The sequence below is a fragment of the Phycodurus eques genome, chromosome 9 (genome assembly GCF_024500275.1).
Source record: "Phycodurus eques isolate BA_2022a chromosome 9, UOR_Pequ_1.1, whole genome shotgun sequence".
NCBI classification, from domain to species: domain Eukaryota; kingdom Metazoa; phylum Chordata; class Actinopteri; order Syngnathiformes; family Syngnathidae; genus Phycodurus; species Phycodurus eques.
This window is the reverse complement of record NC_084533.1, coordinates 26,620,718-26,638,427: the sequence shown is the minus strand read 5'-3', so window position 1 is coordinate 26,638,427 and position 17,710 is coordinate 26,620,718.

Genomic DNA, 17,710 nt, shown 5'->3' with positions numbered 1-17,710 from the left:
GCGGTTTGTTCACTGCCAATTAGCGCACAGTGCATGATACCGGGGAGCCTTTCATTTATTATCCACACGTAACAATGTGCATGTCAGAATGAGTTTGCACAGGCATCACCCAACTGTCCCAGGAGATCTTTTACAGCCTGCGAATGAAGCCATGGCCTGCCTGATGCATGATACCCGTCAATAGACTGAGAGAAGGGAGGCTAGCTAACATGTCCACCTGTGCACCTCTGTTTTAAATACCCGCTTAGTTTTAGTAAGCTAGCATGACCAGAGCACACATCTGCATTACATTTAGCATCAGCTTTATCCATTTAGCATGACAACATTGATATGATGCCTTATGAGGAAGCCCACTCATGTTCGAGGCAGGACATGCCCTGCTCCAATATTACTGTATGCAGGAAATGAAAACGATTGGATGCTGTATCCTGGTAGAATGCAAGAAAGAAGCATGTGACTTAAGTGTGGCGGCATTAATGTGAATCCTCGTAAACCTCAACCACCCTAATCCTAGCCCTAACCCTTCCTAAACTGCTTTAGCCCCTACCCTAACCCTAAACCTAACTATAACAAACTTCAAATTTGATACATATTTGGAATAGTCATCTCGTTACAGTTTGCATAGACTGCCTTTCCCGCGATGCACGAGCCAATCATATCGCAGCGGGGCGTGTCCTATTCCTAATAATGCCGATTTGACATACACTGTTAGCTTTGGCCAGCTAGCAAGACTACAATGCACCTCTATTTTACATACACCCTTTGGACTGAATGTACTGTATATTAAGTGAACAGGTCTGCGGATGATGCAGTCAACATGGGACTGCACTTCATCCTAGAACACCTCGACAGTACAGGGACCTACGCGAGGATCCTGTTCGTGGACTTCAGCTCTGTGTTCAACACCATCATCCCCGAACTCCTATGCTCCAAGCTTCTCCAACTTAGCGTCTCGTCTGCCATCTGTCAGTGGATTTGCAGCTTTCTGACGGGCAGGACACAGCGGGTGAGGCTGGGTGTTGAGGCCACCTCATCCACACGCAGCATCAGCACTGGGGCGCCCCAAGGTTGTGTCCTCTCTCCGCTGCTCTTCTCTCTGTACACGAACGACTGCACCTCAGCAAACCCGACTGTCAAACTCCTGAAGTTTGCAGATGACACCACTGTCATCGGCCTCATCAAGGATGGTGACGAGTCTGCATATCGACAGGAAGCGGAGTGGCTGGAGCTGTTGTGCGGCCGACATAACCTGGAGCTGAACACGCTCAAGACTGTAGAGATGATCGTGGACTTCAGGAGGCATCCTTCGCCACAGCTGCCCCTCACGTTGTCCAGCTGCCTTGTGTCAACCGTCGAGACCTTCAAGTTCCTGGGAATTACAATCTCTCAGGACCTGAAGTGGGCGACCAACATCAACTCCGTCCTCAAAAAGGCCCTGCAGAGGATGTACTTCCTGCGGCTTCTGAGAAAGCACGGCCTGCCACCGGAGCTGCTGAGACAGTTCTACACAGCGGTCATCGAATCAGTCCTGTGTTCTTCCATCACAGTCTGGTTTGGTGCTGCTACAAAAAAGGACAAACTCCGACTGCGACGGCCAATCAAAACTGCTGAAAGGATTGTCGGTACCCCGCTGCCAGAACTAAGACAAGGGCGTGCAAAATCCTCTCTGACCCTCCGCAACCCGGTCACCAGCTCTTCCAGCTCCTTCCCTCAGGTAGGCGCTACCGATCAATGCAGACTAGAACTAGTAGACATTCCAACAGCTTCTTCCCTCTTGCGATCAACTTCTTAAACACCTAACCTATAATTCCATTACAACAAGCTGGCAATTTTTTTACTTGAGTTCGTTGTCACATTTCTGTGGGGCCAATTATGTATGACTCGTGCACTCACTGTAGTTGTCTCGCCATGGTGCACTATTTGCATATACTGGCCACTCATGCCAGAGTAGCATCTGCTCCATTTGCACACCGATTGAGGAGTATCTGCAACATTTGCACAACCGACATTGTCCCAGATGATCGCACGACTCGTCACTTTAAACCGCATACACTCCTTGAAGTCTCGGCGCCCTTTGCACAATGGTCATTGCACCGGACTATCGCAATATTAGTCATTCGAACTGCTCTAAGTGCTAGAGGACTCTGCATCATTTTGCACAATTGTTTTTTGTCAATGTCTTTATGTCTCCAAAGTGTTCTGTAAATTGACTGTCTGTTGTACGAGAGCGGCTCCAACGACCGGAGACAAATTCCTTGTGTGTTTTGGACATACTTGGCAAATAAAGATGATTCTGATTCTGATTCTGATTACAAAAACAGATGTAGCAATAAACGTGTGATGAGATCTGTGGGGAATAAACACACCCAAGCTCATTAAAGTAATAGCACACACACGCTCACACGCACGCACACACACCAATAGGTCTGAACATCTGCTGTGATAATAGCTTCACTTATGAAAATAGAAAAACGTAATTACTGACTTTTTTCCTCTCTTTTAAATGATGCAAACGATCAAGTGGGATGTTGTGAACCCTGTCAATGGGAATCCTAACCACAATTGAAACCCTATCTTCGGCTTAATACCCTAATTTGAAACCCCAACCAAGCTTGAAACGCTAACTTGAAATCTCAACCTAAAGTCTGATACACTAATTCATGTCCAAAAAACACACAAGGAACTTGTCTCCGGTAGTTGGAGCTGCTGTAGTACGACAACAGACAGTCAATTGGCAGAGAACGCATTTGAGACATAAAGACATTGACAAAAACACTGATACAATTTCTAATTTTTCTTTTTTTTTTTTTGACAATTGTGCAAAAAGATGCAAGTCCTCTAGCACTCAGAGCAGTTTGAATGACTAATGTAGTAATGTCCATTGTCCAAAGGGCACCGAGACTTCAAGGAGTGTATGCAGTTTAAAGTGACGAGTCGCGCGATCATCTGGGACAATGTTGATTGTGCAAATGTTGCAGGTACTTCTCAGTCAGTGTGCAAGTGGTGCAGATGCTACTCTGGCATGAGTGGTCAGTATTGGTCAACAACAGATATCCAAATAATGCAGCGTGGCGAGACTACTACAGTGAGCGCACGAGTAATATATAATTGGCCCGACAGAAATGTGACAACAAACTCAGACAAAAAAATTGGCAGCATGTTGCAATGGAATTGTAGGTTAGCTGTTTAAGAAGTTGACGGCAAGAGGGAAGAAGCTGTTGGAATGTCTGCTAGATTAAGTTTGCATTGTTCGGGAGCGCCGACCTGAGGGAAGGAGCCGGAAGAGCCGATGACCTGGGATGTGGAGGGTCCGAGAGGACTTTACACGCTCTTGTCTTAGTTCTGGCAGCGTACAAGTCCTCAAGGGTCGGTAGGGGGGTACCGGCAATCTTTTCAGCAGTTTTGATTGTCCGTTGCAGTCGGAGTTTGTCCTTTTTTGTAGCAGCACAAAACCAGACTGTGATGGAAGAACACAGGATTGATTCGATGACCGCTGTGTAGAACTGCCTCAGCAGCTCCGGTGGCAGGCCGTGTTTTCTCAGAAGCAGCAGGAAGTACATCCTCTGCTGGGCATTTTTGAGGACGGAGTTGATGTTGATCCCCCACTTCAGGTCCTGAGAGACTGTAATTTCCAGGAACTTGAAGGTCTCGACGGTTGACACAAGGCAGCTGGACACCGTGAGGGGCAGCTGTGGCAAAGGATGCCTCCTGAAGTCCGCGATCATCTCTACAGTCTTGAGCGCTGTTCAGCTCCAGGTTGTTTCTGCCGCACTAGCAGCTCCAGCCAGCTCCACTTCCTGTCGATATGCAGACTCGTCACCGTCCTTGATGAGGCAGATGACAGTGGTGTCATCTGCAAACTTCAGGAGTTTGACAGCCGGGTGCGTTGAGGTGCAGTCGTTCGTGTAGAGAGAGAAGAGCAGCGGAGAGAGGACACAACCTTGGGGTGCCCCCTTGCTGATGCTGCGTGTGGATGAGGTGGCCTCAACACCCAGCCTCACCCGCTGTGTCCTGCCCGTCAGAAAGCTGCAAATCCACTGACAGATGGCAGACGAGACGCTAAGTTGGAGAAGCTTGGAGCATAGGAGTTCGGGGATGATGGTGTTGAACACAGAGCTGAAGTCCACGAACAGGATCCTCGCGTAGGTCCCTGTGCTGCTGAGGTGTTTTAGGATGAAGTGCAGTATCTCTAAAAGTCTTGATGTTCGTCAGTCCATGGTTAGACAAATTGTCTCTAAATAGGTGAAAGTGTCCTTTTTTTTTTTTGAAACGCTACTTTGTAGCCCTATCCCTGTCTTAAAACCCTAACTTGTGAAGGGAATATAGAATACTTTATATTGTAATATGTAATTCTAACTAGTTTGGAAGAGAATGTGTATTGGAGTATAGGAGCATATTTGGGCCCCCATCAGGGGGTATTTGGAGACAGATGTCAAGGAAGAAAGGAACTGCGGGGAGCCACTATAAACATTGAATGCAGGAGACATCTGCAGGCGGCGTCTGGAGCCAGATCAGATAGTCATCATTCGGCCGAACAACGATGACGTCAGATTACGGACCAATCAGACGACAGCGATTCCATACTGGCCTGTTTGAAACATTGTATAAGTCTGGGGTAGAGTCAGATAGTTTTTGTTCGACTACTGTATCTGCTAAGGATAAGATAGGGTAGTTACGAACCCAGAGCTCTGCAAAATGTATAGACTCCTCTGTCAGGAATAAATTATTTTTTATACATTGTTGTGAACGAAGTTCTTTCACGAAAACGAGCACGCTTGGAACCACGGAAGTTAGGAGATTTTAAAACACAGGTTCCTTAACTTGAAGCCCTAACAGAGGCTTGAATCCCCACTTTGACACCAACTTAACTCAAACTCCACCAATCCATAAAAGAATAAAACCATTCAACTTGAGTGATGCAGAAATTCAAGCAGTTTTGCTCAACTATTTTTACACAAATAGAGTTTTTGCTTGTGAGTTGTCTGGTAAGGTGTCAAGTGTATTAACTTGTTCTCACTCCATCTTTTCACTTCATCTTGCTTCACTGAAGGAAGGTTACTTTAATTTCCTGCTCTTATTAACATCTATCTTCTATGCTTTTAATCTCTTCTTCATCGGCAGAGTGCTTTAGCGGAGCTGACGCGTGGGCACGTGGAATGCTCGGTACTTGAAAAAAAAAAAAAAAAGACAAAAGATGGAACAGTAAAGTGAGGGCGTTTTAATTGGTTTAAGAGTTTAAGGTGGAATTGGAGAAAAGTCAAAGTAAAGCTCTCGTTGTGCCACGGATGATAAACGCGTCAACTCATTTTGAATTTATTCTTTATTTCTTTTCAATTTGAACTATATTGGTAACCCTTTACCCTCCCACTGCCGCCGACCCCCCCCCAAAAGTCAAATATTACCAGAAAAAAAATTCTTCGGAACAGAGAAAAAATAATGGAATTTTATGGAATTAGAGTACAAATGTATCATTGTTTTAATCAAAATGGATCATTAATATATATATATATATATATATATATATATATATATATATATATATATATATATATATATATATATATATATATTATTATTATTAAAGGATGGTTAAAAGGTCACCAGAAAAAAAATGAAATCAGTATATAAACATTACAAGAATCAAATTGAAATATTGCAGGAAGCAAATGGTAATAATGTGAGAATAGTCAAAATATCAACAGGTTAAAAAATGTCTGATTAAAAGATGGTAACATAGTCAATAAAATGTCAATAAAATGTGTAATATTATTAGAACAAAGTCAACATATTGTGAGACTTAAGTAAAAAAAAAAAAATAATAATAATAATGTTTTTGTTTTTACAGTAACAGTCAAAACATTTATTTAAAAATGTACTGTATACAACTACAAGGCTATGAACTCATTACATCCAGTGAATAGAAAAAGTCTATGCACCCATGTTCAAATGCCATGAGACCAGGACAAAACCTTACAAATCTTTTCAACAGGGAAAGTAAATACAACTGAAATAATGTGGCTGCAAAAGTGTGCACACCCTCTTATAACTGGGGATGTCAGAATTAACCAATCACATTCAAACTCATTAAATGAGAGTCAGACACACACATGCCACCATATAAAGTGCCTCTGATTAACCCCAAATTAAGTTCAGCTGTTCTAGTTGGCTTTCCGTGACATTTTTGCTGTCACATCCTACAGCAGAAGCCTCCAAGCACTCTTTGTTGTTCTTCATCTACGGTCAGGCAACATGTTGTATTTACAGACGACGGTGTCCTCTAAATGAGCTCCTCGTGCATCAGCAGTCAATAATTCAAGTCCGACGTGTTTACTCGCGGATGCGCTCTACTTTAGCGGGTTGAACTCGGTCGGCCCGTCAATATTTCACCAGGAGAGGTCGGGATCACCCCGCTGAGAAAACGTTGCACTTTCCGCTTGAAAATGATGCACATTTTCCTGACTTCTATAAGCAGAGCTTTTGAAATGAGCACTAAAAACAAAGTCAGAACAGGAGATGAAGCTCATGTACTGCAACTATTTAATGCTTCTTTTTTTTTTTTAAGTATCTCTCTCATATTACTTTTTAAAAAAAGTTTTTTTTCTCTTAAACCATTTTTTTTCCTGGTAACACATACAAGTACAATTCTCCATTTGTGTAATATTAGACTCGTTTTCTGGTACTAAGTTGGCTTTATTTGCGTAAAACATTCCAGGTCATGACTCAATTCTCATAATGTTTGTTCCTTTCTTCTTCTATCATTTTTTCTCTCTCTCTTTTACAAAGTCTCGTAAAACGCGTCTTTCCCATGTATATTTGGACGACGTCCATTACATTGCATGCTATTTTGTGGTAACTAAATGGTATTGGCGGATAAATCTAACCTTTTTCTGTTCATATTTTGACCCCATAGTTTGTTTGTTTTGACCTTTAAATTCAAACTAAAGTGAGGCCGAGATGTCATCCTAACGAACAGGCTTCCCAATGTTTATGCTGTAACACTGACATCTGAATCTGAATGTAAAATGAGCTCTCAAATCACAGACTAACGTGTCACGAAACTCTGGAGTCGCAACAGCGTCACGCAGCTGAAACCTTCGGACGTCGACGCCTTTGTCGGATCGCTGACCTTATCGAGTAGCGCGTGGCAAATATTTCAATGTAGCCTATGTAGACACAAGTGGATAATTCCGCGTTCCCGCTCTTGACACACGGCGCACATTGACTATTCATATTGAAAATGGCCTCGACGACGTGACCTTGAAATAATGACGACTTTCGGGCTCCCGCGCTGGCAGATGGCATCGGGAATACGTGGTTTACATTTGATTTCAAGTGAGTCTTTTACGTCTTGTTATTTTTGGCTCGTGCAGCGTTGGCAGCGCCGTCCGTCACTGATAGTTTTCACATTTTACCACCTGACTACTTTGACTAGCGTCCCATATTTTGTTTTCCTGGTGATACTTTGATTATTCTTGCAGTATTACATTTCTTCCTTGTGATAATGTCTCTTAATTTTTGTAATATTTTGACTAAAGTTTTTTTCTTCTGGTAATATTTTGATTTGAATGTCTAAAAAAAACATACACAAACAATATTTGGACTTCGCTCTCGTTCATTTTTTTCTGGCGATACTTTGACTATGCTTGCCCAGGATATCCCTTTTTTCAAGCTATTGTACTCGGTACAAAACGCCTGGCAAATAAGACGACTGCATTCTTCATGAATATTTCATATGTAAATAAGCTTTGCTCTTATTGTATCGCTGTTCTCCTTCATTTGAATATGGAAAACAGCTTAGTAGACATTTTACAGTACTATGAGAAGAACGTTTTACATTTGAGTTCACATGACGTGATTGTCCATGTTGCTCTTTCGTCATCAGATGCCCCTTGCGGCACGTGCAAACGTCCCGCTGCGCCATCCATCGCTGGTATTTGATGCCTTTCCCCCTAAACGTGAATGTCACCAGACGGGTCGCAGCGCACTCAAACGCATCCCCGCTGTTTCGGCCCCCAAAGGCGCCCCCCCCCCACCCTCCCTTGCAAAAAGGGGGGCGTGGTTATTTTCGATCAAATTCTACCATCGGGCTATTCATCACAAATATTTGACACGTACGGGTGATTCAGCCTCCTCCTGTGTCAACTACAAGGCGGAAAAAGGTCTCGTTCTTTTAAAATTGTACTTATCAATATGGCAATATTTTTGACATTTTGATTTGTTGTAGTACTGTTATTAAGTTAGTTCATAAGTTATGTTATAACTTGCTGTATTTTTCACAAGCAGTCCTTTTTCTTCTTTGTCTCTTATCGATGGAGTGTTTTTTTTTTTTTTTACATAATGCCCCCTGGTGTTCCAACTGAGACAGCACATAACTGAAAGGCTTGATTGTATTGTGGCAAGAATGCTAGAAAAACAGGACATTGGGTGTCATTAAGGACAAGTTGTTACTCTAAAAAGTGGGAAACTCATGCCATGGTCGAGAAAAGTTTGTGTTTTTGAACAAAATGTCATTAAAGAAACCACATTTTGATCATAGTTGCAAGTTGCATTCTTAAGTATCGGTCCTGGGTATGAATTTATTCTAATATTAGCACACATTTTCTTTCTGAGAATACTTGGACTTTGCTCTCGTATTTTTCTTTTCTTTTCGAGTAATAGTTTAACTTTACTCCCATCCAGTTCGACTCGCAACATCTGGACACAATCGCTTTGAATTGGCCGTTAAAGACGTACGCCTGGGTGGGCACGAAGCGGTCCGTTTAGCGGCGCGACAAAAGCAACTGTTAGGCAACGCGGCGAGGCAACATCTGGCGCTTGATGGATGCTCTCACTTAAAGAAACGCGCGCGCCTCACGAGCGCACGTGTTCATGGCGCGCTTGACCTCTTCTAGGGCTCATTTCCAGGCAATTTCTCACATGGTCGAGTCAAACGTTTATGTCATCGGATTGTGCCGGTTCCTCCAGTATTTTTTTTTTTTTTTTTTTTAATTTTTCATTTATTCTAATCAAATTGTTTTGTTTTTTTTAATCACAATATTTGACACCTTAATTTGATAACTGACCTATATGGGAAAACCATATCCCTGGCTTGGAACCCTACTTTGACACCTTATTTTTAACTTCGAAACTTGAAATGTACTACTATACTGCTTTGAAACCCTAACCGTGGATTGTGTTACCTAATTTAAGAGTTAAAAGCCCTAATTGGAAACCTTAAGCATTGCTTACAACCATAACTAAGGCTTGAAATGAAAGAAGAAGAAATATAAATGACTAAATTTGACTTGAAACCCAAATTTGAGACCCCACTTTTTGTAGGACGAATATTGGTTTGACACCCTAATTTGAAACCTCAAAACATTAGGGTTTCAAATTATTTTTCCATGCATGATTTGTAGTTTCAAACAAGGGTTAGGGTTTGAAATTAGGGTTTTAAAATGAGGTTTTAAGACAGATTTGAAGATGGGGGTTAGGGTTTGAGGATAGGGTTTCAAATTAGTTTAAGCCACGGTTAGGGCTTCAAATGAAGGTTTCAATACATTATTAGGATTTCAATCTAGGGTGTAAAAGTAGGGATTTAAATTAAGATTTTAAACCAGGGCTGGGGTTTCAAAGTAGGGTTTCAAGTTAATGCTTTAAGTCATGGGTTAGCGTTTCAAACCAGGGTTACACTTCCAAAGTAGAAGGATTTAAGCACGGGTTAGGGTTCCAAAGTTAAGTTTCAAGCCAGCTTTACGGTTCCAAAGTAGGATCTCGAAGTAGCTTTTCAAACCAGTGTTAGAGTTTCACATTTTAGTTTCATTCTTGGTTTGTAGGTTCAAATGAGGCTTAAGAGTTTCAAGATACGGTTTCAAATTAGGGTTTCAAGCCACGGTTAGGGTTGCAAGTGAAACTTTCAAGCAGGGATTAGGGTTGCAATTCATTTTGTCAAACTAGCATTTGAAGCCAGGGTTAGGGTTTCAAAGTACGGTTTCATGTCTGGTTTACAGTTTTAAAGAAAGGTTAGGGTTTCAAATTAGGGAGTCGAGTTTGGGTTTCAAGCCCTAACTTGGAATTCTAACCTTGACTTTAACTGTTGTGTGCATCGACTGGCAATCGGCGGTCCTGTGAGGCGGAAGTCGAAGCGCAGTCAGGTGAGATGACGCCTTGACGAGAATGTCATGTGACGCTTGAAGTGGGCCAACAACTGCCTCGGTGCCAAAAGCCAGAGCTGAGGTGTGTGAAGACCCGACTTGCACTTTTTTCTTTTTGGGTTTACCTCGCTCAATTATTGAAACGTATAAAAATACGACGCCTGCACAGGAAGGTGAGCTTCAGACAACTGACCTCAGTTTGACAGCAGAAGAGGTTACACAACGTCAGGTATTTTTCATCGCAATAATATGATCAAATTTTAGTCGACGTCCACGAGTTGCTGATGACATCATTGATATCACAAACCCCCCCCCCCCCCCCCCCACCCTCCAAAAAAAAAAAAAAACATGACAAAAATGAAGTGTTTTGGTGTTTCTATTTTCAGCCAGAGACAATCTCCTCTCGCTTGGTCACAGTCAAGTCCTGTTGCACAACCTGACCAAAGGTTGAAACCCGTCCAGGTTGGGCATGCTGGGAATTGGCAGTGTTTGCAAACAATCACAAACCCCAAATTTTCAAACCCTACTTTCCCCAAACCCCAACCCTGGGTCTAAAACCTGCTTTGAAACCCGAATTGGATACTCTAGTTTTAAACTGTAACCTGGCTTGAACCCTTACTTTGAAACCCCAACTTTGGTCTGGTATGAAAACCTAACTTGAAACCCTAACTTTAGGTTTAAAAAACCTAATCTGAAACCCCATTCCAAAATCCTAACCCTGTTTTAAAACCCCAATTTGAAACCCCAGCCAAAACCCCCAAATATGTCTTGAAAATCTACTTTAAAAAAATCTGACTTGAAACCATACTTTGAAACTTTAATTGGACCTCCCAAATCCTAGCCTGAAACCCTCAGCCTACTTTGAAACCCCAACCCTGGCTTAAAACCCTACTTTGACACCTCAACTGGAGATCCTCACCCTAGTTTTTAAAGTTTGACTTTGCTTGAAACCTTAATTTGAAATCCTAACCCCAGCTGGTGTAAAAACCCAATTTTAAGACCCTAAACCCTGCTTGAAAGCCCATATTTGAAACCCTATCCCAAACTCTTAACCCTAGCTTTCAACCTTGACTGTGACTTAAATCCCCAATTTGAAACCCCAACTAAAAACCAAAAATCTGACTTGTAACCCTACTTTGAAACTAACTGGATGAAACTCTCAGCCTACTTTGAAGCCTGAAACCCGATTTTCAAACCCCAATCCTGGCTTGAAACAGCATTGTGAAACCCCAACCCTGATTTGAAACCATACTTTGGAACTTCACCCAAACTCGAGTTTGAAGCTCTCACCCTACTTTGGAAACCGTAACCATGACTTCAAAGGCTAATTTGAATTCTAATTGTAGACCCAAACCCTAGTTTGGAACTCTCATCATAGCTTAAAACCCTGCTTTGCGACGCTTACCCTTTCCTGTAACAAGACTGTGAAACCCTCACTCGAATAAGTGCCGACTCGAAACCTGTATGTCAAACACATATTTGAAACCCTAAACCTTGTTTAAAACTCTCCATTTAGCCTTTAAACCAGGCGTGAAACACTATTTGAAACCCAATCTCTGGCTTGAAACCGTCATTTGAAATCTTAAAGCCTCGTTTGAAACCCTAGATTGCAACCTTCAACCTGGTTTCAACCCTCCTTTCAGACCCTAACCCAGGCTTGAAAACCTAACCACAAGATTCCATCAAAGTTTCAGGAATGAACAGATGGGCGAGCAGCCCGTGGTGCGTTCAATGACAATACTTTTTAATTACAGACATCATTAGTTGGTCTTTGCCTTGAGCACTTTTTTCACTCAAATATGTCCTTTCTTTTGTCTATTTTGCATTAGGCTTCTGATGCATTTGTTTTTCTGGGGAAATCAATCGTTTTGTTTGTTTTTTTACTTTATTTTATTCTATTTTTTTTTTTTTTTAAGATGTCACAGAGAAGCTAATTGGCAGCATAGCCTTGATCACTGACATGTTTGCGTGTTAAGTCCACTTGTCATGAATTGGTGGTGTTGTTTTTGATGCACGTCAAACGAGCATCTGGCACTTCAGTGTTTGTTTGGATTGCCAATTGCTTGACTGAGGACAAACGGAAACCTCGACTTTTCATTTCTTTTTATGCATTAAAGTGAACCCTTAAATAAACACAGAATAATTGGTTTTATTGGGTCCGAAAAAAAAAAAATAATTACCCAAAAGATTCAGTCGCTGTATGTATATTATTACACATGGCTAGTTAGTTTCCACACTTTAATGTTTAAGATCATCAAAGAAATGTGCATATCAGATTTTCTTAAAAAATATATTTGCAATTTAATTTGGATGTTTGCTGTATTATTGTTATTATTGCCGATCATATAGACATTAAGGAATGTTATCCCAGCCTCTGTGTTTCACCTGCATTCGTTTACTTAATATAGTGTCAATTTTGTACTTTCATTAGTTTAATTGGGATTCAAATGTAGGCGCAATTTTTTTCATATACAATTCATATATTTTTACAGATCCTTTAGCTGTGACTGAGGAGCAAATTCAAGCTAATGAGCTAAAAGCAATTGCATTATTTATTTTTGCCCCTAGCAAAAGCTGTTAAGTTTATTGTAACAGCCATTTTTTTTTCTTTTAAATTTGCACCATATTTTATTCTTTAGGTTGTTTTAAATTGTGTATTTTGGCACAATACAACATAATCTTGCTCAAAATCGCTGAACATACACATTTTTGGAGTTTCCCGGTCTCATATTTTCCGGCAACAGATGATATGGAATCGATGCAGTCTACATTAGATCCACTCTGTATTTGTAAGCGCTCCGTGAGGCTGTGTCCATTTTGTGTCACAGCTACCAATAAAACATCCACCGCGTGCCAAGGGATGTTATTATGCTCATCGCTGCGCGCGCACACACACACACACACACACACACACACACACACACAAAAAGGGCATCCAGCACTTGGGGTCCGGCGTCTCCTGGACACTTCCTGTGGCAAATGACAGAAATCTCTCCTCACCTCGCTCTTAATCTCCTCCCTGTGCTCCAGATAAAAGCTGCTTTTTTTTTCTTTTCATGTAAACGTGGATGGAAATGCATAATATTAAAGAGAAATGTGGTGATCATCGATAACCCCCATGTAAATACCACATGGATCTTTCATAAGCCATTTTAATGTGCATGTGCATGGAAGAGCCACTCGAATGTTGCCTGCTTACCTACAGGCAAAGTGAAGTAATTACCGCATATTTTACAGCCAATTTAATGAATATGTTGAAAGAGTAAGTTCTATGTGAATGTTTCAAGTGTAACTGGAAAGATATGTATGAAGAGTACATTCCAAGACTGACTTTAAAGAGTACGCTCAAACAATAAGTTTAGAGACAGAGCACATTTAAAAAGTACCTGACTGTATGTTCAAAGAGTATGATCAACAAGTATGTTTAAATAGACGAGTACTCTTAAGAGTGGTATGTACAGTGCACATTCAAAGACCAAGTTTAATGAGCACATTTAACACATTCACTGCCATTGACGGCTTTAGAAGTCAAATATCCATGTTAACTGGGAAGGCTGGCAGTGAATGAGTTAAAGAGTACGGCGACAGTCCAACATCAAAAAGAGAAGGTAAAAAAAATAATAAAAAAAAAAAATTTTAAGCTCAAATAATATGTTTGAAGAGTATGTTCAAAGAGTAAGTAAAAAGACTAGTCAGGTCCCGAGTTAGTATACCACACTCATTGGTACGACCCCACACTATCTTTGCTCTCTGCTCCCCATGCATACCACCACCCGCTCCATTCCAGCAGTTTTATTAACCTCTTGGTTCCCAAAGTCCACACTACTTTTTGGTCCATCTTCTTTTTCGATCATCTGCCCCAAATGACTGAAACGCTCTGCGGCAAATAATAAGACTCAACACATTCATTCCAATATCATTGTTTCAAAAGTTTGTGAAGGGTGCTGTATATGATCACGGCACCTGTTTTGAATCTTTTATTCACCATGCAATGCATCATAATGCAATGTATCATGTAACTATATTGCAATTTACAGTTTCTTGTCTATATATTTGTATTAGGGTTTATTTTTGCTTTGGTTTACTCTGCTGTCAGGTTGGAGTTGTTCTCTATTGCCTTACCTGGATGAATAAAAGAGTATGTTGAAAGACTTAGTTTGAAGAGTATTTTTAAGGAGTACGTTCACAGAGTCCTTATTGAAGAGTGCGTTTAAAGGGTGTGTGTGCATAAATAGAATGTTTCGAGTAAGTAGGACGAGTTCAAATAGTAACGTCAAAGAACATGTTTAAAGAGTACCTTCGTAATGTACATTTCAAGATAGGCTTTAAAGACGAGTTAAAAAAAAAAAAAAAATGTTCCCAGTTAACATGGATATTTGACTTCTAAAGCCGTCAATGGCAGTGAATGTGTTAAATGTGCTCTTTAAAACACATTTTTTTTTACAGCGAAACAAATGATCCAATATTGCTGCCTGTGTCTGAACCGTCCATTCTCTGTGTCAAAGGTCACAATCATCCATACGGCAAGGCTGACAAACATAGAATTGTGGGTTGTAAAGGTTGCCTCGAAGTGCACTCGAGGTTCCCGAACACGTTTTGTGTGTGCGACTCAAGTGCGCCGCTGACAGAAGAGAACAGCCTCGGCAAGTGCGAGAGCATCTGTCACCGTGACGATAACGGCAGTGAGCAGGGTGACGATGGCCTGTGGACGAGCTTTGTGTCGCGTTTGTGTGTGTACGTTGGCGTGTGCGTAAGAAATATGAATATTGTTCCTTCATGAGTCACATTAATGTGCCACAATTGACCCCCTAAACCAGACAATTTGGAAACCCAAACCTATGCTTGAAACTCTTAACTCTTTCTTGAAACTGTCAAATTTGCTTGAAAGCCTAATTTGGAATCCTATTTCTGTAACCATAATTTGAAAGCTTAAACCCATTTAAAAACCCAAACCTTGTCTTAAAACCCTTACGTTAGTTTGAAACCCGAAGCCTGGGCCTGAAACCCTAACCTTTCCTTGAAACCCTAAACCTGACTTGAAAACTTCATCTCAAACCCGAATCTATGCTCGAAACCCCAATCTTGACTTGAAACCCAAATTTGAAATCTTAACCTTTGCTTGAAACTGATCAAATGTGTGTTTAAATTGAAACAAATCCAGAATGAACTGGTTCATACTACCATCTCTCTTCCACTGGAGCAAAAAGGAATATTTAAACTGTGAGCGTCAAAATGAAAAGCAACTATGACCATTTTTAGTTGCTTCCTGCCATTCAATTGTACCTAATATTGTGTCCATCTAGCGCAGATTCTGGATGTCGACGTTGTTATTCCCTTCTTTTCTGTCCCCGTTTGAGTGTTCCAAGTTAGCATTTTCAGCATCAAACTAATCTGTGAGTCACAGAGTCCTATTTCCAGTCGCACTGTTTATGCCAAAGGCGGCATTAGAGCCAAAAAAAAAAAAAAAAACAACAACAAAAAAAAGAGAAAATCTCATGAGCGATTTGTGGCGAATAAAAAAGCTATTAGGATAGATTAAAGCGATGTGAAATATCCAGTTACAAGACAAGAAGACTCCAGTGGTAATACTGGTTTAACTGGTGTGACAACAAAGCAGCTATGCCAATGGATGACTTCTTATATAAATGAGTATTGGTGTCAAAGTTATGCATCAGTCACTGCTCCAGACCTGTCAACCTATAGAAATTCATTTCCAGAACAATTTGTCTGAATTTCCATATTTTCAAAAAGGATGTCAAGAACATTACCGTTGAACAGTTATTGCCGTGTATTATGAATTGAACCGAAAGTTGCCGAAGTCTCTTTTTTTTAATCACTAAAGGAAAAAGATCCTGTTTCTTCACTGAGGCCCGACAAGTATTATTGAGATCCTAGTTTGAAACCCTAACCCTGACTTCAAACCCTGACTACGCCTATTTTGAAACTACTATAACCCTTCGTCAAAATTCTTATTTGAAACCTTAAACCGACAGTGTAACCCTAACACAGGCCTGCTCAAAGCTCGTATTCGTTTCAAAAATGTGTCTTCAATGTGCACGTTTACGTCGTTATCGTAATAAATCGCACTTTGGCTTCTTCTGAATGAGTCACAACGGAAAGTAAAAAAAAAAAAAAAAAAGATAAGCACGTCTTGTCATACCTGCGAGGCTTTCCAATGTCGGAATTTCGTCGACCGTTAAAGACGTCGAGTCAAGACCGGAGCCGCGTGGGACGTCGCTGGCCGGTTCCTGACCGCGGGCTAAAAGAGCAGGAGAAACAAATGAGAGGCGACGCGGCGAGTGAGCTCGCCCACTTGGACCAACCCAGCCGCCGCAAATGCGCCGCCATCCGGAATAAAACAATCCAGGAAGAAATGTCAGTCCGAGCGGGAGCGCAATCCTCGCATGGCCGACTTGATCCTTTTCCCGCCGAAAACTGCAAAACCGCAACGCGGGAAGACAAGCGAGCGGGAATTTTTCAAGCTTAACTTGGAAAAGCTCATGAAACAACACTTTCTCACTGACCCTCCTATTGTTTTTTTCCCCCCCCCAAATATGTTCATGGGTAAAATTGACCCGCTACATGCTTAACCTATGTTGCGGGTCAACTGACCCCTTTAAACCATTTAACCATTCAGAGTTCGACATGGGAAGCTCCTGAAACCACGACTGCAGAACTTTGCTTTTCACCATCCTGTTACGTTTTGTTTCTTTTGCTCCCCCCAAAAATAGTCGTGGGTCAAGTTGACCCACTACGGTTGACGCTCCAGTTATGTTGCGTGTCAAAGAGACACGATGATCGTTTCAAAAACAAAATTGTTAGTGATGGTTCTTTATTTTATGGTTGACCCCCACTTTTACATTTGCTTCTTTGGTACACCAAAAATAGTCCACGGCTCAAACTGACCCACTGCATGCTTAAGCCTCCTTTTATTGCAGGTAACATTGTTCGGTGTTAACCATTAAACCATTCAAGGTTTAACTTGGTAGGTCCTGAAGCGATGACTGCTTTTTACTCCCCTGTAACATTCATTTCTTTGGTACTCCCAATAATGTCAATGGGTCAAATTGACCCGCTGCATTCAAAAAAATAATAACAAAGGAAAGAGAAAATAAGACAGCATCCAATTTTTAAAGCCGAGTTGAAATTGGGTCATTTCGGAGGAGAGTTTGAAAAGAGTCACAAAGTCCGAGACCATATTGACACGTGCGTCATGAAGGTTGACAACACTCCGAGAAAAAACACATTGGATGTTTCCCAGCCGCCTGAGCTGCTCGTCTCCCTGCCTGTGATGTCTCCGAGATTATCATCCGCGAACCTGTCAATGCCCTTATCGATTATGTCTGGAGGATTCAGCTGCAAACAGCTGGATAGCTGTCAAAAAGTGGGTCACGCTAAATTAGATGGAAAAATCCCACACAAATGCTCATGGGTCAATGTGACCCATTGTACATGATTGAAATCCAACATGTCCGCATAGTTACTGTTTCAGTTGTCTGTGTCGTTTGTTTGCTACAAAGAAGGAGCTATTTAGTGGTTGCACTTTCCTAAAAACATATTGTGAAATATTTGTTTCA